Source organism: Rhinatrema bivittatum, chromosome 5 (assembly GCF_901001135.1).
Source record: "Rhinatrema bivittatum chromosome 5, aRhiBiv1.1, whole genome shotgun sequence".
NCBI lineage: Eukaryota > Metazoa > Chordata > Amphibia > Gymnophiona > Rhinatrematidae > Rhinatrema > Rhinatrema bivittatum.
The window spans coordinates 321641808-321669751 of NC_042619.1; the positions used below are offsets into that span (position 1 = coordinate 321641808).

Consider the following 27944-nt stretch of genomic DNA (forward strand, 5'->3'; position numbering starts at 1 on the left):
AAACCCTTTCTCAGCTCTCCCCATACAACAAAAAAGGCAAATTGAACACTCCCCACCCTTTTTGAAAAGAGAATTAGAATAGACGCAGAGAAAGCCAACAAAAATGACAAAGGGGATGAAAGACTCCCTTATAAAGAGAGGCTAAACATGTTAAGGTAATTCAGAATTAAAGTCTCCTGTATACAGCAGCAATAATCACTCTGGAAGCTGATTTGGTTTCCAACATAACTACTGATTTAAGGATGGAAAGTTGATAAAAATGTTCACTTGCATGTTCACATTCTTTACAGTCCTTTTACAGCTTTAGCTCTCTTAATAAATCGGTGACTTTAAGCTTCCAGTTAATGTTTGATGTTACTGAAGTCAGTTAATTCTTTTATTCCTTATCCTGTCCAAGTAGTGGAGCTTCCTTACAGAATTCGGTGGATAGGATACTATCTCCCACTTTAGGTGTTCTAATTCAGTCCCATTCCTCATACCTGTAGTCTAGTTACTTAGTCATACTTCTTACTTCCCTGTTGGTACCTGGAGGGTGCTTCCATGCTCCTGCCTTCAATATCTTGATGATGTAGATGTAATTAACACCAGATGGGTACCACAGGTCTTCATTTCCTTCTGTTCCCCAGGAATGAACCTCACTGGGCCTAAGGGTACTCAGGCAAAGTGTCAAATTAAATTAAATCTTGAAAAAGATAACAAAAAAGTAGAAAAAGGAAGGGTCTAACAACTTCCTTCTCCAAAACCAAAAGGATTTCAAAAAGGCATCTTAAAGGCTGGCAAAGGCACTCTTTCGACTTTTCCATACCCAGTTCTTCGTAGTAGAGACCCGAGAGTTCTTCCCTAGGAAAACAAGAAAAACTGAGTCAACATAAAAGACATGCTTCCCCAACAAAGAATACCTAAGGAGTCCACTCTCTAAAATGGTGGCATGGGTTTGTATGTGGACTCTACCATATAGTCTTCCACATGGGGGAGCTATAAACCACACTACTACTTCTTCCCACCCACCCACCCCCCCTCCTGCTGAGATGATAGCATTCTCTTAGTAGGACTTCATGTAAGTGTCTTTACATTTTTTGGATTATGCTAGGGTCTGGCACATCTTATGTTCATATTTTTCTAATTTTTTCTGGCAAAGGATCTGCTTGGCTGGGGTTGAAAACTGAAGAGAGAGGTTATTCTTTGGCATTTTTAGCCTAGGGGCACCAGTAGTGCCTGGTCAATTCACAGCTATGTGCATCTATTGTTGACATAACCCTTTAATAACATTACATTTCCTAGTTGGTCTAACTTGTTCCTGTAGTCTTTACTGCAGTTTTAACAGTTGCTTAAGTTATATATCTCAAAGCAAATGTAATTAGGTTCACTACTGTAAATGGTTGAATTAACCATGGTAGTAAATGCTTATCATTGCTGAGAGCAGATTAGTAAGAGTAGAAGTGAGTTGCTTGACCCAAAATGCATATTCATTCCTTTTTCTTTAGATTGATTTGGTTGAATTAGAACTAGAGAGTATTTAGGCAGTTTCCTTACCTTATAAAAGCTTTGTCTCTTGTCCATGTCTACCTAGAAGAGAGGAAATGAAGCATTTTTCTGTGTTGAATTGTGTCCAGTTTGCCATACACTTTTCTGTATTAATTTCCATGACATTTCTTAATCAATACACATTCTTTAGTTACTGCTTCACAACATAATTAAAATATCTTGTGTTTAGTTGTTATTGCTATGTAGAAACATTTGAATAAATCTCTGCCTGTGCAAGTACCATAGGAAAAAAACCTCACTTCTTCCAGCTCATTTACTATTACTGAGGGGCAGTTCTATCATTAGGCGAGGTGAGAAGTTTGTCTCAGTTGGCAAAATTTGGGGGGGGTGTAGGCCAGTGGCAAAAAAATGCTCCTCCCTAAAACACTCCTGTGGTGGCTACCTCGCCTAGCTGCAGACATGATTACTAAAGTGCCCATGGCTGAAGGGAGGCCAGGTGAGGCCGTGGCAGACACCATTCTGCTGCAGCCCGAAGAGAGGCCCAGCCATGGCAGACTCCATCCCCCTGTAGCCCAAAGAGCGGCTGGGCTGAGGACACCATCCTGTCAGGGCCTGAAGAGAGGCGAAGCCGCAGCCGCCCCCATCCCACTGCAGCCTGAAGGCCTGGATGCAGCAGACCCCATCCCACCACATCCAAAGAACGGAAGGTGAAGCCCTGAGTGTGTATGTGTGTGTGTGAGTTTGTAAGAACCTTTGCGAGTGTTTGAGAGTAAGAGAGATCCTATTTTTGTGAAAGTGAGACCTGTGTGCATGTGTGTGTATGTGAGAGAGGATGTGAATGAGTTCCTGTTCACATATGTGCAGGGGCAGATTTAGGATTTTTCTGCCTCTAGGTACTTTTTGTATTTTCATATCCCATATTTCATAAGGGGCTGTTACAAGATAGAGATTTAGCAGATCTGGAAGTCTGTATGGATTTGTGTGCGTGAGAGATAGAATGTGCATGAGAGCCTGTGTGTATGTGAGAGAGAAAGGATATGTGAGGGAGAAAAAGCCTGTGTGTAGAAGAGAGAGTGTGAAAGTGTGTAATGAGTGAGGATATAATTTGTGCCCTGCCCCCCCCGCTTCCCCAATCCATGACCATCTCAAGTATGGAAGGCAGGGAATTTTTATTAGTTTTAATTGCTAGATTTTATTTGATGTGTCTGATTTGAAATATTTTATTGGCTTTTGAGAACTTTTTTGAGTTCAGCTATTGAATGATGATCAGTTTGTCAGCTGTATTGAAATATTTATTCTTTCTATTAGTATAGTTTTACTATTATGATTGTGTTTATATTGTTTTATTTTATTTTTTATGAGGAACAATGATAAAGGGAATGGAACAGCTCCCCTATGAGGAAAGACTAAAGAGGTTAGGACTTTTCAGCTTGGAGAAGAGATGGCTGAGGGGGGATATGATAGAGGTGTTTAAAATCATGAGAGGTCTAGAACGGGTAGATGTGAATTGTTTTTTTTACTCTTTCGGATAATAGAAAGACTAGGGGGCACTCCATGAAGTTAGCATGTGGCACATTTAAAACTAATCGGAGAAAGTTCTTTTTCACGCATCGCACAATTAAACTCTGGAATTTGTTGCCAGAGGATGTGGTTAGTGCAGTTAGTATAGCTGTATTTAAAAAAGGATTGGATAAGTTAAGAACATAAGAAAATGCCATACTGGGTCAGACCAAAGGTCCATCAAGCCCAGCATCCTGTTTCCAACAGTGGCCAATCCAGGCCATAAAAACCTGGCAAGTACCAAAAAACTAAGTATATGCCATGTTACCATTGCTAATGTCAGTGGCTATTCTCTAAGTGAACTTAATAGCAGGTAATGGACTTCTCCTCCAAGAACTTATCCAATCCTTTTTTAAACACAGCTATAAAGTTCTTGGAGGAGAAGTCCATTACCTGCTGTTAATTAAGTTGACTTAGATAATAACCACCGCTATTACTAGCAATGGTAACATGGAATAGACTTAGTTTTTGGGTACTTGCCAGGTTCTTATGGCCTGGATTGGCCACTGTTGGAAACAGGATTCTGGGCTTGATGGACCCTTGGTCTGACCCAGTATGGCATGTTCTTATGTTCTAATGGTTTCTGATTTTTCATTTTTGCACCACATACAGAGTCTGTCTTTTTGCAATTTCCAGTTGACTTTGTCTGCACATTTCTATTTATGCTTTATGTTGTCTTTATTCTGTATTGGTGAGGGTCTGTCTAGTTCTGCATGTTTGACCAAGGTAAGGTATTCTGCTGGCATGTAGCTTCTGTGCGGGATGTAAAGCAACTTGGCTTGCTCTGTTTGCCTAATATAAACTGTATTGATGATGTTTTAGGGCCTGATATAATATTTGCAGTGCTGCCTCTTCATAAGTGGGGTTGTTACTGTTTGAGTGCTGACATTTAGGGCTGTTTTGGTATGGGAGGTTTGCTATATTGTAATTGTTTACTCATGGTACTCTGAGGGCCAAGTCAACATTGAAAGCACTTTACAATAGGCTTAATATCATATAGAGCAGGCTTTAGGGCAAATGGCACCCTGTGCAAAAAGTCACCCTCCCCCCCCCAACTGATGGTGCCCCCTAGGGATGTGCAGACAAAAAGTTTATGTTCATAAGTCCATAAGTCGAAAAGGGGGGTCAATTTCGGTCAATATGGACATATGGAGAATTCCATGTTGAGTCTATGTCCATACGTGCACCGGTTTCCTAAATAAAAATTTAAACCCCTCACCCTCCTTAATCCCCCCCCAAGACTTACCAAAATTCCCTGGTGGTCCAGCGGGGAGTCAGGAAGCCATTCCTCTATTCCTTTGCGAGGAGCACGTGACGTCCGCGTCACGTCGGAGTGACGCGGCCGTCACGTGGTCCACCGCGGTTCCGCTCCCGGACCCCTCGTTGGACACAAACGGAACTTTTGGCCAGCTTGGGGAGGTCAGGAAGCCAGGAGGCCCCCCCAAGCTGGCCAAAAGTTCCGTTTGTGTCCAACGAGGGGTCCGGGAGCGAAACCGCGGTGGACCATGTGACGGCCGCGTCACTCCGACGTGACGCGGACGTCACGTGCTCCTCGCAAAGGAATAGAATAATGGCTTCCTGACTCCCCGCTGGACCACCAGGGAGTTTTGGTAAGTCTTGGGGGGGATTAAGGAGGGTGAGGGGTTTAAATTTTTATTTAGGATCAACGATCGCGATTTCCAACGTATTCAACATAGCTATGTTGAATACGTTGGAAATCCGATCGTTTTCGCCTCATCACTTTTTTAAGTTAAAAAAAAAAAAAGTAGCGTTTTACATATAAGTTCAAAACGAATGCACACCCCTAGCGCCCCCTCACTGGCCTTTCTTCAGCTGCAGCAAGATGGGATCCGCTGCGGGATGGGTGATGCTGGCAGCTCCCAGGGTGCCTCCCAGATCATGGCGACCCGGGTGACCTGCTCACTTGCCCACACCAAAATTCAGCTTTGATACCATATGGGTTCCAATCGTCTTTTTTGCAAGATATCCTGGTTGGCAGCAGAGCAGTGCATATAAAAATAATATACATGTTATTGTGATATTTTTACCTCAGAAGTCTATGGATATCCTTTTTCATGTAAAATCTAATTATAAATGAGTGTGGAGGAGTATCCTAGTAGTTAAAGCAGTGGGCTCCAAATCAGGAACGCCAGTGTTCAAATTCTGCTGCTGCTGTTTGTGACCTTGGGTAAGTCATTTCATGAAAAACATTCATGAGAGAAAAGAACACGAATGGGGCCTTCAGAACAGAGTTATGGCAGCCCTCAATGCACAGGGCCACCATCACTTTAAAGAACCATGCGGCCCAACATGAACTCCCCCCCCAAAAGCTACCAAGGATCTTACTAGATTCCTTGCCCATTCAAAGCAGCCCTGCAAAAAAATGTTTAAAAGTAGTCAACCACATGATAGTGCCTTACTCCTCACCATCAAGATATGCCCTGAATTCTTCCTTTCTGTTAATTGTACCCCTGGTAAGTTTCCCATTGCCTCAACCCTCAAAAATTTCCCTGGTGGTCTAGTTCCACCACCCCATACCCTCCCGGACCCCCTACCTTTAAAAAAGCTCATTGGTGGAGAGCCCACAAATTTCTTAGCCCCAGGACTGGTTGACACCATTTTCCAAAATGGCACCAACCAGCCTTTACCTCTGTTTTGTGGTAGGGCAAAGGCCGGTTGGTACCATTTTGGAAAATGGCACCAACCAGTCCTGGGGCTAAGGACATTTCGAGCCCTCCTCTGATCAGCTATGAGCTTTTTAAAGCTAGGGAGTTCAGGAGGCGTCCAAGTGGGGACACTAGACTACCAGGGAAATATTTGAGGGCTGGGGAGGGAACCCTAACAGGGTTACCATGTAAAGAAAAGGGGGCCTTGGGGGCAGATCTTGGAGGTGGGGTTTTTATTAAAGGGGGTGTTGTATAGACTGGGGAAGTATTTGATTTAATGGTGAGGTGGTAGGATTTTTCAGTGCTCTTGACTTTATCTATTTTTAATCTTTGTTTGCAGGGCTGCCCAGGGTGGGCAGCAGGGGGAGGGGCCTAGTAAAACCTCGGTGGCTTTTCACATTCTTTTGGTGGGAGTGATGTTTCGTATGGGGCAGCATGGCCCTTTAATTCTAGTGCAGGAGCATTGGGACCTGCGTTAGGGACCCAGTGCTCTCACTAGAATAACATTTTCTGAAAAGGTTTATCTAAAACTAACATGGCTGAAAAATTTCTGCCACGTTATTTTATTTATATAGAATTAACTATGCATTTTACTATTTTATGCATGCAAAGCAGCTAATTGTGATATCGTGACTATCTCTGGATATCACCACAATATGACTAAATCACATTATATACAGCATTTATCATGCATTATATCACTATTGTGGCTTGATAAAGCACCCTATTAGATTGTAAGCCTTCTGGGGATAGGGAAATACCTACAGTACCTGAATGTAATATGCTATGATTAAACATAATTTTTAATTGTGTGGTAAGCGCCGAGAAGGAGGTCATGCAAGGCTGTAAGTTTTCCTAGGGCACCTAATATCCTTGCACCAACCTGGAGAGAGTGCACACACACAGACCCCCACCAGGTCATAGGGTTTCTGGGAGTGTGGCAGGCTTGCCAACTTCCTAGAAATATTACCACTGACACTCCTCTGGGAATTCTGACCCCTGCTTTCATTCTTCTGCAGCATTTTAAATCACCAAAAGGGCCAGACTCTAAGGGGATCCTCTCCTTGGCCCCCTCGATGATTTGACCTTTGCTGTGCCTTGTGTGGGAGGAGGAAGAGTGCCATCTCAAACTTCAGGCAGCAGATTGCCTTGAGCCACCCCAGATTCTGCTACCTCTACTAGTATCCATTTATATAGGTCTATTAGCTAAACACAGAGCTGTACACACACATAAGAAACAGTCATTTCTGCATGAAGCTTACCATCTAGTTAAGTTACAAAGAAAAGGCAAATAAGAGGTTTTAGTGAAGAGGAGGCATTGAGTACTTGAACATTAGAGCATGGGAAGCTCTTCCTGTACATGGTGTTCTGTTGGCATGAGTGAGCAGGGCCGGTGCAACCCAATGTGCAAGTCGTGCACTTGCAGAGGGCGGCGGCCTGGATGGGACAGTGGCCTCAGGGCCATGACTAAGTTGAGTCAGCTGCTGGTGCCGCCACCCCGCAAAGAAAAGAAGGATCTACAGGCCAAAGCGGCAAAGAGGAGGAACTTGCAGGGCACCGTGGTGGTTCCCACTAGGGATGTGCAGAGGGACGCCATACGTTGCATTCGGGATTCGTATTCATCGGGGGGCAGATACGTTGCATTCAGCAAGGGGGGACCCCAATACGTTTATATGTTAATTCTTATTCATCCCGGCTAAAATTAAATTAACTACAACCCCCCACCCTCCTGACCCCCCCAAGACTTACCAAAACTCCCTGGTGGTCCAGCGGGGGGTCTGGGAGTCATCTCCTGCACTCACACCCTCGGCTGCCAGTTTGAAAATGGCGCCGATAGCCTTTGACCTACTATGTCACAGGGGCTACTGATGCCATTGGTCAGCCCCTGTCACATGGTAGGAGCAATGGATGGCCGGTGCCCTCACAGTCGGCCCCTGTGACATAGTGAGGGCAAAGGCTATCGGCGCTATTTTGAATACTGGCAGCAGATAGCCTTTGCCCTCTCTATGCCGGCCATCCATTGCTCCTACCATGTGACAGGTAGTGTTGATCCGCAGACGCCCATCGTCAGGCTGTGCCCATGTCCTACCCGGACAAAGAATCTGGCTACGGCTGCCTTCCCAGCGTCTAGCTCCCAAATTCGTGGGTCCATTCCCTATCCTACGATGGGAAGGAGCGGTCACTTACCAGCTGAAACTGCCAGCCTCCATGGGGATTCATAACCCGTTCCACGTGTCGCTGCTCAAACCCTTGATCTTGTCTTGGCCTTCCCGAAGACCTCCTTCACCGACTCAACCCTCTGCAGAACCCGTAGACACCCTTCAAGTTAAAGACATCTTAGATGTCCGTCGCCATAGAGGCCACTGGGTGTGCCTCCTTTCGTGGGAGGGCTTTGCCCCTGAAGAGAATTCTTGGGAGCCCTCTTACCACATTCTCGACAAGAATCTTCTCCAGGAGTTCCATCGTCAATACCCAGAAAAACCCAGACTGGTAAGGGGGAGGCCTAGAAGGGGTGGGGGGTACTGTTGCATGTCCCAGCCGTGTTGGTGCCGTGGTCGGGCCTGCTCACCTTGCGCTGCCCTCCACCAGTTCTGGCCTTGCCGCAACCGCCAGCTCCTGACTTTCTCAACGCTCTCCCCAGGCGTCCTTGGCCTCTTCTATGCCACAGGCATCTCAGGAGAGCTCCCATAGGGGCTCCACATTTTCCATCACCTCGGCCCCACCCCTAGGTGCGTGCGCGGCCGACGTCTCCACTTTAAAGGGCCAAGCACAGGAAACCTGACTTGGACGCATCCTGATGACATCACATAGACCTAGTATAAAAGGCAAGCCTCTTTCCCAGAGCCTCACCTTGGCAATCGGGTCGACACCTCGGTGTACTAGTTTGCCTGTTCCTTGTATCTGATCCTGCGTTCTAGCGTCTCCTTGTCCCAGTGTCCCCGTGATCCTCTGTGTCTTCAGCGTCTGTCTTGTTCCTGCTCCAGTTCCCTGGTAGTACCCTTCGGACTAATTCTTGGTACTGACCCCTGCTTGCCTATGACTGACCACTGCCTGAACCTGACTTCTGCCTGCCTGACCATATTGACCGCTGCTTGGACATGACCTATGCCTGCCTGACCACATTGACCGCTGCCTGGAACTAACCTCTGCCTGCTTGACCACGTTGACTGCCACCTGGAACTGACCCTCACTTTCCTTGACTACGCTCGGACTGACCTTGGATTTGACCCTTGCTTTGGATGAGCACTTCTGGATAGATACCCTTGCGCTTCACTCGGACATCTTCTTCTTGCCTTCTGTGACCACCAGACCGACCTGCTTGGACTTTGACCGTGGCTTTCCTCTGACCAGACCCACAGGCGCTGCCTATTCTACCCGGAGAGCCTTCTTGAACTGTTACCTCCCTGAGGTCTCCGGAGTCTCTAGTTCAGGTCTGGTTCATTCTCTCTGCATCAGCCGCACACCCTTGCTCATGGTGGGCACACTCCGCTACCTTTCTGGGAAACCCTCTGAGGCCCACCTAAATCTAGGCTCAACCTGTGGAAACCCCGGACTGTTATTGGCGAAGCTCCAGCTCTGCCTCCTGGTGGCAGGCGCTCTCTGGGTCCAACCAGAAGGCCATACCAATACTGCACCAGGCCAAGGGTCCACCTCCAGCACAACAGAAATAAGGAGTTACAGTAATCTAAGGAGGGGAAAATCAGAGATTGCAACACAGTGCAAAAAGCACTTGGGCTCCAAAAGAGGTCTTAACCTGCATAACAAGAGGGCCAATTTCACCAAAGATTTTAAGTGGCCACTCATCAATAAATCTGAGCCTAGAATAACCCCTAAATTCTGCACGAGATTTTAAAGGTCACTCGCAGACTTCAAAAGTAAAAGTTTTAGGGTAATCTGACAATGGACGCCTGCTCAGTAACAGCAATCCAGTTTTATCAATATTGAGAGCTAGTTTATTGTGGAATATCCAGCTCTTAACTATGGAAAAACAAATTGAGATGAGCTCTAAAGTGGATGCCCATGACGACATCGCTGGCAAGAAAAATGTAATATCATCTGCATATAGTTTGTAATTAATACCAAGAGCTGCAAGCAGTTTACATAATGGAGTGAGGTGAATATTACATAAACCAATGGAGAGGGCCAAAACCTCAGCGGAACACCTGAAGCAGGTAGAGGCTGCTGAAGCCATTCTTGTCTGCTGTGTACAATCCGATTAAAAAACATTAGAATTAAATAAAGATAACAGCACCACATCAAGCCCTATCTATGTATACAGGGAAGACAGATACGAAAAACAAGAGCTGAGTTGAAACAGCTGTGGTTGATGCATGTCTACAAAAAGGAGATTTTTTTTTTTAATTTTTTAATTTAGGCTTTTCAATTAATTATCAAGATATAGTAAACAGAAGGCTTTTAGTAAAGCATTTTAAGACAACCTATAACGTAATTTCAAGATATCCATTCTCTATACATCATACATAATGCTAGGAAAATAGAGACATTGCAGACCAATTACCGTACATTTGAAGCAGTGATTTAAGTATACAACTTCCTATCAAGCAAACTTGTTGTCAAACTTCATCCTATTAACAACTTGTTATACCCAGATCTATAGAAACTTTAAGAGTGGGAATCCAGGTACAATCTTAACTGTTCGGGATAATTGAAAATATATCTAGAATTTTGATACAAGATCAAGCAGCGAAAGGGAAATCTGAGTATAAACTTTGCCCCTCTCTCCACCACCTCGGACCTCATTGAAATGAACTTTCTCCGTCTGAGTTGGGTGGAGCGGGCTATATCCAGAAAAATTCTAAGGTTTTGACTGTAGAAATTTGGCTTTTGGTTTTGGAAATATAACCTTAATACGGAGTCTCTTTCCTTTAAAAACGAGAATTGTACAATTAAAGTACCCCTCCTTTGTACATTAACTTCAAAAGAATTCTCCAATATCTTGGTTAGATTTAAATTTGCTTCAGCTTGTTCCGCAAATCGCTGATTTCCTTCTCCCCCTTGCATCTGAGGCAAGTAGTAAATCCTTGAAATAGCCAGGATTGCTGATTCCGAATATTTCAACACATTTATTAAATAGCTTCTAAACAAATCATTAGGGGAGATCAAATGAATTTTTGGAAAATTTAAAACTCTAAGATTCAAATTCCTAATTTGATTTTCCAATGACTCAAGTTTATCCATACATATCTTTTCTGATTTGATCAGGTTAGACTGAATTTTTTCCATTACTATACTCTCCAATTTCTTCACTTTTTGCTGAGTAACCATGTTTGATTTAATACATCCTGTACTTTAACTGACAAATTATTAATAGACTTTTGCATCATAATAATTATGTTTCCTATCTCTTCGAGTGAATTTTTTCAGAGTTAAGGATGATACCTCCCTTAAAATTGTAACCTGTATATCCTCTTCTCTTTTTCCTATAGAGGCCATTTCCTCTTGGTTGGAGAAAATCCCAGCTCTTAGTTCCTTGGAATCCCCTTCTACAGGGTTCTCCGAGGATGCAGGTATTTTATCTGCTCCTCTCTGGGAACCAGGGGATGTGGATTTTAATGATTGTTCAAGTGAAATTATTTCATTTCTACCAGATGGTGGCTCAGGTTTCGCTGGGGCACCGGGGCTCAAAGATGTCTCAAATGACCCGGGGCTCAGCTCCTGCTCCAGGTTGATGCCTCCTGCGGCTCCTCCCGGTATGATAGATGAAGTTCTTATGAAGCAGTCCTCAATCCGTGGCTGGTTCATATTACTGGTAGGCGTAGAAGACAGTTCTTTAACTCAAGCCTTCCTTTTCGTATGTGGCATTATAGAACTAATCTCATAGTAAACTTTTTTAAAGAAAGGAAGTTATATGCCATGGAGGAAGGCAATTCACAAGATGACAACAATATACCTCTTCTATCTGCAAAATCTCTAAGGCCACTGGATTTAAAGAAGGATTGCACTGTATCACTCTTTTCAGATTTTACCTATAAATTATTTATAGCCATTCTACTCCGTTCTTCTCCGGACTAAGCCAGGCAAAGCCGCGTGCCCCTTTGGCGCGCACGGCTTAGGCGTCACACCAGCGGCAGCATCGCACCGCAGCTGTGTATCTTTTATAGTTCAAACTCCTCCCACTTGCAAACAGGACCGGAGTCAGAATAGGTAATAGAATACTGAGGCTTGCTGGTGGCAACCTCGCAGGCAAAAGGTCTCCAGTGGCAGAGATTTTTGTTCTACAAACAGATGAAATCATCCAATCAGAATTGCTGAGTTCATTTTTTCCCCTGTGGATTCTCTATAGAGGAAATGAACACGAATGATTGATTGAATTGGGTCACATTTTTTAGCTCTACACTGTTCAGGAATTCTTGAAATCTATAGTACATAACTAACTGTTTCATTGAAATGATCTTAATGACAGATCAACCGTTGTACTTAGTGACTGGGACAAATCAAGCTCTTTCTACTCTTTATTTCAAATGCTGGGTTATAGCATGGTCATTCTCTGAAAACTGTTTCACATTGTTCAGTACCTGAATACCTTTAGTACCTGAATGTAATCTGCTTTGAAGTACCTGAAAGGTGGAATATAAATTTAAATAAAGCATGTGTATTAGGAGATGCTGCTTCAACAACAAATATTTGAGTATTTAAATCCTTGCTCCTTATAGATATTTCACCTTCTCAGACAAATATCTTGAAATGGTTTTATCTGACACGTTAGTACTAATATAATAACATAGAAGATGATGGCAAATCGAGACCAGTTGACCCACAAGTCTGCAGGGCTGTTCCTGTCTACCCTGCTTTAGCTTAGCCTGGATATTTCCCAGCCATTGGATGTCACCCCATATCTGATTTTCAGGAAGTTAATTTCAAGTTTTTTTTTGCTTGCATAAACCCCAGTTTTATGCATATAAAAGGCTGATCTAAAACTTACCCCTGCTCAGTGCATGTAAAAGTGTGCATGAAATCCAGTTTTGATTGTAATTTTATACACACTGAGGAGAGGTATTCCGGGTGGATGTGTGGGGGACTTTGGAGTTGGAACTTACACACATAGGGGCTGATGCAATAAATGAGTGCAGAAAATGGGTGCTCAGTGTTCAACATCCACTTTCCTAATGTGCGCCCAGCCATCTCTCCTGGCTGCACGATTCAATATTTAAATGAGGGGGTCACGCTGACAAGGAGACACTAGGGACAAATGTGCGCCCGTAGCACCTCCTTGGCAGCGGGCGCCCAGGAGAGGTGGCTGTCAGAGGGTTAGGAAAACGGATGCTCAATTTTACGAGCATCCATATTTCTAACCTGTGCACAGCCATGGGTTACGAAAATGGATGCTCCATTAATTGAGCGTTAATTTCCCTAATCTGACCACCGGCACTCTTTTTTTTTTTAATTATTTTTTTAAACCTTTTGGTTCCTCTGACTTAATCTCGCCAAGATATTAAGTCAGAGGATGTACAGAAAAGCAATATTTTCTACTTTTCTGTACATTTTTTGCTCTGCTCAGAAGTTGACTGCTCTGTGCAGGAGTTAATTTCTGAGCGTACAAATGTTTGGGTCGGGCACACATACATGTATATTTTTTTAGATCTGGGGAGAATAACAAATAGCCTCATCAACATCATTTGCAGGTGATGAGTGCTATTAGTTGTGGGGAGGGGGGGGGGGGTTGGACGTGTGTTTTGGCCACACTAATCCCCTTATAGCATAAGGGGCTGTGGAAACACCTCCAAAACACGCGTCCTACCACAGGTTAAATGGCATCGGCCCCATACTGTTTGATTTTTATAGTATGCACATAACTTATGCCCTCTAAAGGATTTCCAGAGCAAACTTATGCTTGTAGGTTCATTTTGAAAGTACTTGGTGAAATCTGTATGTACAATATACTCACTAACTTTACCACTATGCAAGCTGTTTGAAAATTGCTCTCCTATTGTCTTCTGTTTTTGATCTCCTACTGTTTTGGGCAGGTGATCATACAAGTTCCCACCCATACTTAAAGCAGCACAACACCCAGCCCTCTTCAGTCTATATGCCTTTAGCCCTTTTCTTATCCCTGCCCTTAATAGCTGTCCTAAGTATGCTTAAATTCTATTTTATTTGATGTTACTATCGAGTATTTTGAACACTTTGTAACATTTTATGGGGATAAATTTCAAAGAGGCATCTGCATGTAGAACACTGCTTTACATGCAGAAGTGGCCTATCCTAAAATTGCTTTCCTGATATGTGAGTAAACTTACGAGCATATGTCATGTTTATGCTTAAGTTTACCTGGACTGAGTGGAAGCATTCCTGGGAGTGGAGTTGGGGAAGGACTTGGACTTAACGTGCATTCTTTATATGCATGCCACATGGGTGGCATTACTTGTGCAGGGTAGTTTTGATGGGATCATGTTCAAAGCTGACTTGTGCATGTAAGCCTGCTTTGAAAACTTAAGCACGTTTTTGCTGACTTTCCTATGTGGGCTGTTTGAAAATGTCCCTTCTTAAAACCATAGAAAACAGATCTGCATAGGAAATGCAAGCAGTAACTGCCAATGTATGGATTATCATGCATTCCTACATTAGTTGCTTATGCTTCATGGTAAAATAACTTTTTATTGTTGGTGTCTCATGGCTTTAGCAGTGAAAAAAAGTGTTACTTATTTTAGGAGGATGATTAAGGTCCAGTTCTATCTTCAGTAATGCAGAGTTTGCAAAATAATTTTCTGTTAAGGAGCGTGGTTATCGAAATAGTTTTAGAAGTCCTCTCTACTGCTTTACTAATTTAGCTGTTCATAGCAATGTTCAAGTCTCAAGTTTATCCCAATCACACGCACATCATAGGATGCCAAGGAAGTGGGGAAAGCAGTTGTCAGTTGATGAATAGCATTTGACACAGGACATCCATCTCAATAAAATTTGCTTGCAGTTGTCTGAATGTTCTTTAAATAATAGTTGTATCACACTTCCATACATTTTACAATACCTATTTTCATTTAACTTTCTGTGTTTTGACTGCTATCCCTTTAGTGCTGATGAAGGCTGTATGTCATAGCTAACTGTGCCAAAAACATTTTACTCAGAACTCGAACATCCTGGAGCAGGAGCAGAAAGAGAGCTGAGGCTGAAGGCAGACAGGCACCCTCTAGCTTCCTTCAAAAGGCTGAATTAAAAGTGTGAAAGCTTCAGGAATGTCGATTCTATGGCAAGTTGTTGATTATGCAGAAGGGGTGTGCATTTGGTCCCTACGTATAGGCAATCCACAACGGATGTGCCAATATTTGTTGTATTCGTTGGGAAGCAAAACGTATCGCGATTCCCCATGAATACAACAAATTTTCGCCGAATTATTCGGCCGCCAATTTAAACAACCCCCCCACCCTCCTGATCCCCCCAAGACTTACCAAAACTCCCTGGTGGTCCAGCGGGGGGGGGGGGGGTCCGGGATCCATCCCCTGCACTCTCACACTCTCTGTACGTTTCAAAATGGCGCCGGTAGCCCCTGTGACATAGTAAGGGCAAGGCTATCGGCGCCATTTTGATTCCTGGCACCCGACGGCACGAGTGCAGTAGATCGCTCCCGGACCCCCGCTGGACCCCCAGGGCCTTTTGGCCAGCTTGGGCGGGCCTCCTGACCCCCACAAGCCTTGCCAAAAGTCCAGCAGGGGTCCGGGAGTGACCCCCTGCACTCGGGCCGTATTGCCAGTATTCAAAATGGCGCCGGCGCTACCTTCGCCCTCACTATGTCACAGGGGCCGACGGTCGGCCTCTGTGACATAGTGAAGGCGAAGGCTAGCGCCGGCGCCATGTTGAGTACTGGCAGCCGCTAGCCTTTGCCCTCACTATGTCACAGGGGCCGACGTCAGCCCCTGTGACATAGTGAGGGCAAAGGTAGCGCCAGCGCCATTTTGAATACTGGCAATACGGCCCAAGAGCAGGAGGTCGTTCCGGACCCCCGCTGGACTTTTGGCAAGTCTTGTGGGGGTCAGGAGGCCCCCCCCAAGCTGGCCAAAAGTCCCTGGGGGTCTGGCGGGGGTCCGGGAGCGATCTCCTGCACTCGTGCCGTCGGGTGCCAGGAATCAAAATGGCGCCGATAGCTTTGCTCTTACTATGTCACAGGGGCTACCGGTGCCATTGGTCAGCCCCTGTCACATGGTAGGAGCACAAGATGGCGCCGATGGCCATTTAACAGGGGCTGACCAATAGCACCGGTAGCCCCTGTGACATGGTAGGTCAAAGGCTATCGGCGCCATTTTGAAACTGGTTCGAGGGTGTGAGAGTGCAGGGGATGGGTCCCGGACCCTCCGCTGGACCACCAGGGAGTTTTGGTAAGTCTTGGGGGGTTCAGGAGGGTGGGGGTTGTAGTAAATTTAATTTTAACCAGGTACCGAATAGGATTAGACGTAAAACCGTATCGGGGCGCCATACGGACGTATGCAACGTATTTGCCCCCCCGACGAATACGTATCCCGAATGCAACGTATGGCGTCCCTCTGCACATCCCTATTATGCAGCAACAAGCTAATTCTGAAGTTTCTCTCTTGATCACATAATTGCAGGAGCCTAAGAGTACTGGTAATAAAGTACCTGATATAATTGTTCTAGATAAGTTCTGGAAGGAGCTTCAACCTGCTCTCAAAAACTGTCTCCAAAACACCTGATTTATCTGGGAGGCAGGGAGAAAATTAAGGACAACTTTGTACAACAACATAAGATAGTCTTATTCTATTCTTAGTATTTAGAGACTTTCATAGAATTAATACAGAATCACAGAGGATCACGAAGGGGAATAAAAAAAAATTCTATAAAACAAATTGTGCAAAATTATAAATTTTTGTTAAATAATTGGATTAACATAGAACATTTCATCTAAATTGGATTTCATCATATTGTAAATGTTTGAGGGAATTACCTATCATTTCTGCACTGAGGGCATCGGCATGTAATAAATGATATAGGCAAGAGAATCCAACAAACATCTGCAAGAGTAGAAAATAGGAGAAAACTAAGGGGTAGATTTTCAAAGGGTTATGCAGTAGGTTACAAGCGTAACCCCCGAAAACCTACCCCAAACCCCCCCTGCGTGCGCTGAGCCTATTTTGCATAGGCTGTCGGCGCGCGCAAAGACCCGGGACTTTCCTGGGGGGGGGGGGGGTGTGTCATGGCCGGCGTGTTATTGGGGGCATTCTGGGGGTGGGGCTGCATGTGTGGTTCCGGCCCGGGGGCATGGCCACGGCCTCCGGACCAGCCCCTGGACCAGAACATAGCGCGCCGGCAGCCAGCACGCCATGCGCAAGTTACACCTGCCTCGGGCAGGCGTAACTTTTGGATTTAAGGTAGGGGGGTTTAGATAGGGCCGGGGGGGGGGGGGGGTGGAAGGAAAGTTCCCTCTGAGGAGCGGCCTCGGAGGGAACGGAGGCAGGCTGCGCGGCTCAGCGTGCGCAGGATGCCAATTTTGGGCAGCCTTGCGTGCGCCGACCCCAGATTTTAACAGATAGGCATGGCTACGCGAGTATCTATTGAAATCCGGCGTACTTTTGTTTGCGCCTGGTGCACGAACAAAAGTACGCGCGCGTAGTTTTATAAAATCTGCCCCTAAGTTTTTTGCCTCAGTCTTTACTGTGGGGGATGTTAGGGATGTACACAAGAAACATTCTTTGGTGATGATTCTGAGCATTTAGAATAAAGCACTGTCAAACTGCAAGATGTAATAGATCAAACTGACAAACTAAAGAATAATAGATCACCAGGACTAGATGGTATTCACCCAAAGTTCTGAAAGAAATCAAACATAAAAATGCAAGCCTGATATTAGTAATCTGTAACCTTACATTTAAAACAGCCATAGTACCTGAAGACTGGAGAATGGCCAATGTTAAAGGATGGGCTCCACCTTAACCAGAGTAGAACCAGGCTGCTAGAATTAACTTTTAAAAAGGAGATAGCTCAGCTTTTAAACTAGAACAAGGGAGAGAGCTGGCAGTTGCTCAGCAGCGCGTGGTTCAGAGGGAGATATCTTTGAAGGATTCTAATGAAACAGGATAGTTAGGGCATCCCAACAGAGAGGTTCCATGTTCTTATATGTAAGAATCAACTGAGCTAAAGCATTCTAAATTATCCCTATCAACTGAAAAGCAGATTGTTAATACAAACAAAAAAAACACATTTTGAAATGTCTGTATGGCGATGCCAGAAGACTAAGAAGTAAGATAGTTAAAGTGTTCAGCAGAAATAGACACAATTGGCATCTCAGAGACCTGGTGGAAGGAAGATAACCATTGGGCCAGTGCTATACCAGGGTACAAATTATATCGCAATAAGTGAAGAGCAACTTGGGGGGGGGGGGGGGAGCACTTTATGTCCCGAAGGGTATAGAGTCCAACAGGATAAAGATCAAATAAGAGGCTAAATGCACAGTAGAATCTTTATGATTAGAAATCCTATATGTGTGGATAAGAGTATAGCAATAGACGTATACTAACATCTACCTGTCCAAAATAATGAGACAATGAAATCAGGGAAGCTAACCAATTTGGCAGTGCAGTAATACTGGGAGATTTCAATTACCCTAGTATTAACTGGGTAAATGTAACATCAGAACATGCTAGAGAGGTAAAGTTCATGGATGGAATAAATGACTGATTCATGGAGCAATTGGTTCAGGAAACAATGAGAGGGAGCTATTTTAGATCTAATTCTTACTGGAATGCAGGATTTGGTAAGAGAGGTAACGGTGGTGGGGCCATTTGGCAATAGTGATCAAATTTGAACTAATGACTGGAAGGTGGACAATATGAAAATCTTCAGCTCTAAAACTAAACTTTCAAAAGGGAAACTGATGAGTAAAATAGAAAAAAACTGAAAGGTGCAGCTGCAACTGTTAAGAATGTACAACAGACGGGGACATTGTTTTAAAATACCATCTTAGAAGTGCAGTCCAGATGTATTCCACGCACTAAGGGGTAGATTTTAAAAGAAGCGCGATCAGCCTACTTTTGCTTGCGCATCAGACTCAAGCAAAAGTACGCTGGATTTTAGTAGATACGCGCGGAGCCGCGCGTATCCACTAAAATCCTGGATCGGCGCGCGCAAGGCTATCAATTTTGTATAGCCTGTGCGCGCCGAGCCGCGCTGCCTCCCCCCGTTCCCTCCAAGGCCGCTCCGAAATCGGAGCGGCCTCGGAGGGAACTTTCCTTTGCCCTCCCCTCACCTTACCCTCCCTTCCCCTACCTAACCCACCCCCCCGGCCCTGTCTACACCCCCCCCCTTACCTTTGTCGGGGGATTTACGCCTCCCGGAGGGAGACGTAAATCCCCGCGCGCCAGCGGGCCTGCTGTGCGCCGGGCCGCGACCTGGGGGCGGGTACGGAGGGCGCGGCCACGCCCCCGTACCCGCCCCCAAAACGCTGCCGACACGCCCCCGGAACGCCGCGACGACCGGGCCCGCCCCCCGACACGCCCCCCTCCGAGAACCCCGGGACTTACGCGAGTCCCGGGGCTCTGCGCGCGCCGGGAGGCCTATGTAAAATAGGCTTCCCGGCGCGCAGGGCCCTGCTCGCGTAAATCCGCCCGGTTTTGGGCGGATTTACGCGAGCAGGGCTCTGAAAATCCGCCCCTAAGAAAGGAGCAAAGAAGGCCAAACAATGACCGGCATGGTTAAAAAGCAAGGTGAAAGGGGCCAAAAAAAATCTTTCTGCACAAATTGGACATCTGAACAAAAATAGGAAGAAGCATAAGCATAGTCAAGTTAAATGTAAAAACATTGATAAGACAGGCTAAGAGAATTTGAAATGAAGTTGGCTGTAGAGGCAAAACCTCATAATAGAAACTTTTTTTTTAATGTCAAAATGTTTTTTATTGAGTGAAAGCAAGTACATTTCAAACAATAGGATCACAGACATAGATCAGGAATAAACCATTAAAAGAATGATTTCCTGTGACAACCCATATAACTGAAATAACACTTGTATTTACTGGACTGAACTGCCCCCCTCCCCCCACCCTCCCCCATGCAAGGCTCCAATCTCCTATGGCAGGCTGATCCACATGAATCTTTTTAAAATATATCTGAAGCAGGAAATCTGCGAGGGAGTACATCAGACTGTTAGATGATTGAGCGGTTAAAGGGGCAGATAGGGAAGATACAGCCATCACGGAAAGACTAAATTAATTCTTTGTTTCCGTGATTATCAATGAGAATGTTGGGGAGATCCCGGTTCTGGAGACTGTTTTCAAGGGTGATGATTCGGATGAACTGAACCAAATCACTGTGAACCTGGAAGATGTAGTAGGACATGTTGACAAACTAAAGAGTAGCAAATCACCTGGACTGGATGGTATACACTCCAGGATTCTGAAAACTAAAAAATGAAATTTTGGATCTATTAGTAAAAATTTGTAACCTATCATTAAAATCATCCATTGTACCTGAAGATTGGAGGGTAGCCAATGTAACCCTGATATTTAAAAGGGCTCCAGGGGTGATCTTGGAAATTATAGACAGGTAAGCCTGAATTCAGTGCCTGGAAATATAGTGGAAACTATTCTAAAGAACAAAATCACAAAACATATCTATCTATATGTTTTGTGATATATAAGAAAATCCCCATTCTACATGATCTCCTAATGGACAACCGCCCTGACATCCTCTGCATCACAGAATCCTGGCTCAAGAAAATGGACACACCACTCATCAGCCAACTACCCCACACATCATATAATATCTTCTCACTACCAAGACCTAAAAGAAAAAGAGGAGGACTACTCTTTCTAGCATCAAAGAAATTCAAATTCATTCAACACCCCATCAACCACCCCCACCATTGGAAATTGGCCTCTTCAAAACAAAAAATCTGCAAATCATGATGGTATATGCCCCACCCAAATGCCTGGACCTCCATATATCCTCACTCATTGAAATCATCTCATCACACATTAACATGAACACACCAGCAATCATACTAGGAGACTTCAACCTCCACATTGACTCCACCCCACAGTCCCCCACATGCAAAGTCTTGCTTGAAACAATGTCAGCAATAGGATTCAAGCAAATAGTAAACACACCAATGCAGAAATCCGGCCACACACTTGACCTCATATTTATCAACAATAAAATATCACGCACCAATAACCCCTCACCACAACCGACGTCCCATGGTCTGACCACAAACTGATCCACACCATGCTCCAACTCAATACCAACCACACAGAAACCAGCTACAACAAGAAATACATCAAATTCCCCAAACCATGCCCTAGCCAAGACATCGCAGAAGCACTACCATCAGCACTAAAAGATCTAAACCTCAACACCGCAGACACAGCCACCAACTCATGGCTCACCATCAATGCTGAAATTGCAAAATCAAAGTGTCCCATCATCACCAAAGAAATTAAAACTGGAAACTCCCTCAAAGCGCCATGGTACAAACACGAGCTGAAAAACATCCAGCGAACACTCCGACAAACTGAGAAAAAATGGAGAAAAGATCCTACCCCAACCCTCCTGGACAAATACAGAACAATTCTTCACATCTATAAATCCCACATAGACCAGGCCAAACGAGAATACTATGCAAAGAAAATCCACAATCACCAATACAACCCAAGAGCCCTCTTCAATCTCGTTTCCAAGCTAACTCAACCCATCCAACACCACCCTTCCAACGAGAACACCTCTATAACCTGCGACATACTGGCACAGTTCTTCCTGGATAAAGTCTCCAAACTAATAGCACCTGCCGCTCAAATCACCAAGGAAATAATGACCTCCCAGCTCTCAATCGTCCCCACATGGTCCACCTTCGAACCCACAGCCTCCACAGAAATAAAAAACATCATACAAAAAATAAACCCAGCCTCACACCCCCTCGACCCCATACCTATCACCACTCTCAAACTAATCCCAGAAATCATAGCGAAACTAATAGCAGATGTCATCAACATATCCCTAGAACAGGGAAACTTCCCTGAAGCCCTTAAATGTGCCATCATCAAACCTATACTAAAAAAAACCACCTTGATACCAACAACCCAACTAACTTCAGACCCATTTCAAACCTCTCCTTCATTGCAAAAATCCTGGAAAAAATTGTTAACCAGCAACTCTCCGAACACTTGGAATCCCAAAAAACACTATACCCATCGCAACACGGATTCAGAAAAAACCTCAGCACAGAGACCCTCCTACTTACCCTTACCGACTCAGCTCTCAGAGGTCTAGATGCCAGCAAATTCTACTTTCTCATACTACTGGACATATCCGCTGCATTTGACACCATCAACCACAACACCCTCCTAACCAGACTGTACGAGATCGGACTAGACGGCACCACAATCAAATGGTTCAGCTCCTACCTTTTGGATAGTAGAAAGACTAGGGGGCACTCCATGAAGTTAGCATGGGGCACATTTAAAACTAATCTGAGAAAGTTCTTTTTTACTCAACGCACAATTAAACTCTGGAATTTGTTGCCAGAGAATGTGGTTAGTGCAGTTAGTATAGCTGTGTTTAAAAAAGGATTGGATAAGTTCTTGGAGGAGAAGTCCATTACCTGCTATTAAGTTCACTTAGAGAATTGCCACTGCCATTAGTAATGATTACATGGAATAGACTTAGTTTTTGGGTACTTGCCAGGTTCTTATGGCCTGGATTGGCCACTGTTGGAAACAGGATGCTGGGCTTGATGGACCCTTGGTCTGACCCAGTATAGCATTTTCTTATGTTCTTATGTTCTTACCTAGTAAACAGATCATACAAAGTTACCTTCAACAACAAAGGATCAAAACAGTACCCCCTCCCACACGGCGTCCCCCAAGGATCATCCCTGTCCTCCACCCTTTTCAACACTCTGCAAACTCCTCACAGACCTGGGCCTACAATACTTTGTATATGCCGATGCCGTCCAGATCCTCCTCCCCACGAATGAAGACCTCCAGGACACCCTCCTACAATGAAACTCCATCTTGACTCAAATAAAAAAAAACTCCTAGCACAAATATCACTCATCCTTAACCACACAAAAACTGAAATCCTACACATCTCCAACCATCCCCCCACATGGAATATCCAAAGCCATTCCTCCAATCAAATCCAAAGCCAAATTGTCACAACAGTAAGAGACCTAGGCACCACACTAGACACCGAGCTCAATCTAAAAACCTTCATAAATACAATAATAAAAGAGGGCTATTTCAAACTACAAGTCCTAAAAAACAATCAACCCCCCTACTACTCACCCAAGACTATCGGTCAATACTCCAGGCCCTCATCCTGTCTAAACTCGACTATTATAACTCCATCCTCCTAGGACTCCCAGCTTCCACCCTCAAGCCACTCCAGCTATTACAAAATGCGACAGCCAGATCCCTCACTAACAGCAAGCGCTCCACACACATAACCCCCCATACTGAAAAAACTCCATTGGCTCCCCGTCATACACAGAATCCAGTATAAAACCCGCACCCTCATGCACAAATCCATCTACAACGAAAAGACCGACTGGCTTAAGGACACCCATCATCCATACACCTCTCAAAGAAACCTATGTTCTAAAAGCACTGGACGTCTCTCAATTCCTTCCATCAAACAGGCTCACCTCACTTCAACCCGAGAACGTGCAATTTCAATAGCAGGCCCCACTCTGTGGAACAAACTACCAACAAAACTTCGAACTGAACCCTCTCCACAGAACTTCAAGACAGCCCTAAAAACCTGGCTCTTCCGAAAAGCCTATCCCAACAACAATTAACCTACACTACTTAGATCCATCCCTGCTCCCTCCCACAACCCACCAAGAGACCTCATAACATCTCAAACAACATACTTCAACACTTACATTCAGCTATGTTAAAGACAATGCTAAGAAATGTATTAACATTTGTTAATCAATGTTTATAATGTTTCAACTGTTAAATCAATACATAGTTGTGTTATTCATAACGTTACAATGTAAAGATAATATGGCCGCCGTCACATTATCACAAAGTTAACATGTAAACCGATGTGATACTCATGTTTAATGTCGGTATATAAAAACAAATAAATAAATAAAAAAATAATGGAACACAGCATGGATTTACCCAAGACAAGCCTTTCCTCACAAATCTGCTATATTTTTTTGAAGGGATTAATAAACATGTGATAGCAGAACTAGAAAGGATACAGAGAAGGGCAATAAACATCCTTTATGAAGAAAGGCAAAACAGGGGTAAAGGAGAACCAGTAGATGTAGTGTATTTGGATTTTCAGAAGGCATTTGACAAAGTCCCTCATGAGAGGCTTCTAAGAAAATAAAAAAATCATGGGATGGGAGGCGATGACCTTTCATTAGATTGCAAACTGGTAAGAAGACAGGAAATGGAATAGGATTAAATGGTCACTTTTCTCAGTGGAAAAGGGTAAACAGTGGAGTGCCTCAGGGATCTGTACTTAGACCAGTGCTTTTCAATATATTTATAAACGATCTGGAAAGGTATATGACTAGTGAGATGATCAAGTTTGCAAATGACACAAAATTATTCAGAGTTAAATTACATGTGGATTTTGATAAATTGCAGGAGGACCTTGCGAGACTGGAAGATGAAATTTAGTGTGGGCAAGTGCAAGATGATACATATAGGGAAAAATAACCCATGCTGTAGTTACACAATGTTAGGTTCTATCTTAGGAGTTACCACCCAGGAAAGAGATCTAGGCGTCATAGTGGAGAATACATTGAAATTGTCAGCTCAGTGTGCTGTGGCAATCAAAAAAGCAAACAGAATGTTAGGAATTTTTAGGCAGGGAATGGAAAATAAAAGGGAGGATGTCATAATGCCTCTGTATTGCTCCATGGTGAGACCACACCTGAATACTATGTGCAGTTCTGGTCACTGCGTCTCTAAAAGGATATAGCTGCACTGGAGAAAGTGCAGAGAAGAGCGACCAAAATAATAAAGGGGATAGAATGGCTGCCCTATGAGTAAAGGCTAAAGAGGTTGGGGCTCTTCAGCTGGGAGAGGAGACAGCTGAGGGGGATATGATAGAGGTCTATAAAATCATATGAGGACTAGAATGAGTAAATTTGAATCAGTTATTTACTCTTTCAGATAACAGACTACAGCACACTCCATGAAGTTAAGTAGCACATTTTTCACTCGATGCGCAATTAAGCTCTGGGATTCATTGTCTGAGGATGTGGTTAGGGTAGTGTAGCTGGGTTTAAAAAAAAAAAAAAAAAAGGTTTGAATAAATTCCTGGAGGAGAAGTCAATAAACTGCTATTAATCAAGTTGACATAGGGAATAGCCAGCCACTACTATTACTGGCATTAGTAGCATGGGATCTATTTAATGTTTGGATACTTATCAGATGCTTGTATCCTGGTTTGGCCACTTTTGGAAACAGGATGCTGGGCTTCATGGACCCTTGGTCTGACCCAGTATGGCAACTTCTTGTGTTCTTATGTACAGGAAACTATAAATCGATGAGCTTGATGTCAGTACTGGGCAAAATAATAGAAGCCATTATTAAAAACAAAATTACTGACTACATAAAAAGACATTGCTGAATGGAGTTGAGTCAAAATGATTTTAAGAAAGGGAAGTCTTTGCTTACCAAGCTAATAGAATGTTTTGAATATGTAAATATGTAAATAAACATGTAAGCCAGTTGATACAGTGTATTTTAAAAGGCTTTGACAAAGTACCTCAAGAGAGACTCTTCAGGAAGTTAAAACGTCACCAATTAAAAGAAATGAAACAAAGAAAAGGACTAGTCAGTTTTTCAAATTGAAAAAGGTTAGTAGTAGAGTGCTCCAGGGATCTGTATTGGGACCTGTGCTGTTTAAAATATTCATTAATGGTCTGGAAAATGTAGCAATGAATGAAGTGATCAAATCTGTAGATGACACAAATTTATTCAAAGTTATTAAAACAGCAGTGGATTGTGAGGAATTGCAGGAGGACCTTGTGAGACTAAGAGGCTGGGCATCTAAATGGCAGATGTATTTTAATATGGACAAGGGCAAAGTGATGCACATAGGGAAGAATAATCTCAACCTCAGGTATAAAACACTGGGTTCTGTATTAGAAATCATCAGCCAGGAAAAGGACCTCTAAGTTCTTGTGGACAATACTTTTGAAATCTTCAGCTCAATTTGCAGCGTCGGTCACAAAAGCAAATAGAATGTTAGTAATTATTTGGAGAATAGCATTGTGGTACAATCGCATCTTGGTCACCCTATCTAAAAAAAAAAAAAAGAGATAGCAGAACTGGAAAGGTAAGGGAGCAGGGCAATAAAAATATTCTGAAGAGATTGGAATAGCTCCTGAAAGGCAAAACAGGGGTAAGTCTCTTCAGCTTGGAAAAGAGATGAATGAGAGAGGATATGATAAAGGTTTATAACATCTTGAGTGGAGTGAAATAGTTAAATAAGGGATGGTTGGTTACATACCCTTTCAAATATTACTAAAATAAGGGGACACTCTATTAAACTAACAACCAGCAGATTTTAAAACAAATAGTAGAAGGTCTTTTTTTTCACTCTGTGTACATTCAAGCTATGGAACTTGTTGCCAGAGGATGTGGTAAAAGCAACTAGCATTAGTGGGTTTAAAAGTGGTTTGGAAACATTCCTTCAGTAAAAGTCCATAAACAGTTATTAGCCAGGTAGATTTGGAAAAGCCATTGCTTAACACTTGGGGTAAGCAACAAGAATTAGATTTACTTTGACTCGAGTTGGCTGCTGGCAGAGACAGGATGCTGGGCTCGGTGGACCCTAGTCTGACTCTGCACAGCATATCTTATGTTCAAGTAACTTGATGAGCCAAATAACTAATTCACTTCTGATGGGGTTCAATTGGCGATGACAATCTGAAGCAAACAGAAAACAACAAAATTAAATCATGCATGGCATTCATATGACTTCTATATTTTATAGGCAGACATCCATGAGCTTTTAATAATACCTATCATACTGAAACTTGGAGTGCATGTTTGAACGGAGGGAGGGGAAGAAGTAAAAGATGAATGGCTCTGGAACTTGTGTTGAGAGAGAGAGAGATCCAGCATTCCCTTTACAGAAGGGCAAACATATTTCTGTTTGGTGGCTAGAGAAAATCACCTGTGGCTTTAGTCAGCAAGAGATTTTTTTTTCTTATTCTGTCTCTGGAAACCCATTTATTAAACATAGCTATTGCAGAAAAACCTTTTTCAATAAAGTTTATTTCCATAGGAACAGATTGGCAAAATGTCCTTTGATGATTAAGTCTGTGATGCTGGACTCTGGTAACAATCTTTATACGTTTCTTTATTGTTAAGCAACAGTAAACAAAACAGATTAGCTGGTTTGAGCAATTCAACAAAACAGTTATAACTTACAGTTCATATTCTCGAGGCCTCGGTCTCTCTCCCTGGGCCTTCCCCAACCCTCTGGCCCTGGTCGCTTATCCCAGCTTGCAGTGATCCAGCCTATCCCTGAATCTCTTGTTGGGTTGGGACTTAAGGAGGACCAATATAGATAGGGGTTCTGAGGGAGTTCCTTATATACTGCCTCACAAAGGCCTGGCTAAAAGACAGAAAACAGAGAGTAGGATTAAATGGGCAATTTTCTCAGTGGAAGGAAGTGGACAGTGGAGTGCCTCTGGGATTTGTATTGGGACCCTTACTGTTCAATATATTTATAAATGATCTGGAAAGAAATACGACGAGTGAGATAATCAAATTTGCAGATGACACAAAATTGTTCAGAGTAGTTAAATCACAAGCAGATTGTGATAAATTGCAGGAAGACCTTGTGAGACTGGAAAATTGGGCATCCAAATGGCAGATGAAATTTAATGTGGATAAGTGCAAGGTGATGCATATAGGGAAAAATAATCCAATGCTATAGTTACACAATGTTAGGTTCCATATTAGGTGCTACAACCTAAGAAAGAGATCTAGGTGTCATAGTGGAAAACACATTGAAATCGTCGGTGCAGTGTGCTGCGGCAGTCAAAAAAGCAAACAGAATGTTGGGAATTATTAGAAAGGGAATGGTGAATAAAACGGAAAATGTCATAATGCCTCTGTTTCGCTCCATGGTGAGACCGCACCTTGAATACTGTGTACAATTCTGGTTGCCGCATCTGAAAAAAGATATAATTGCGATGGAGAAGGTACAGAGAAGGGCTACCAAAATGATAAGGGGAATGGAACAACTCCCCTATGAGGAAAGACTAAAGAGGTTAGGACTTTTCAGCTTGGAGAA

General features: G+C 43.6%; 1 protein-coding gene and 1 long non-coding RNA gene across 2 annotated transcripts in view; one reads left to right on the forward strand and one right to left on the reverse strand.

Moving 5' to 3' along the window:
* Positions 1 to 27944, forward strand: part of ANOS1 (anosmin 1) — a 464829-nt gene that overhangs the window by 36570 nt on the left and 400315 nt on the right. The gene's annotated exons all lie outside the window — the stretch shown is intronic.
* LOC115092935 lies at positions 188 to 27197 on the reverse strand. The gene is made up of 3 exons (XR_003857116.1): positions 27074 to 27197; positions 1534 to 1566; positions 188 to 840 (listed from the first exon to the last, which is right to left on the reverse strand). It is a non-coding gene; the product is annotated as an uncharacterized LOC115092935 (long non-coding RNA).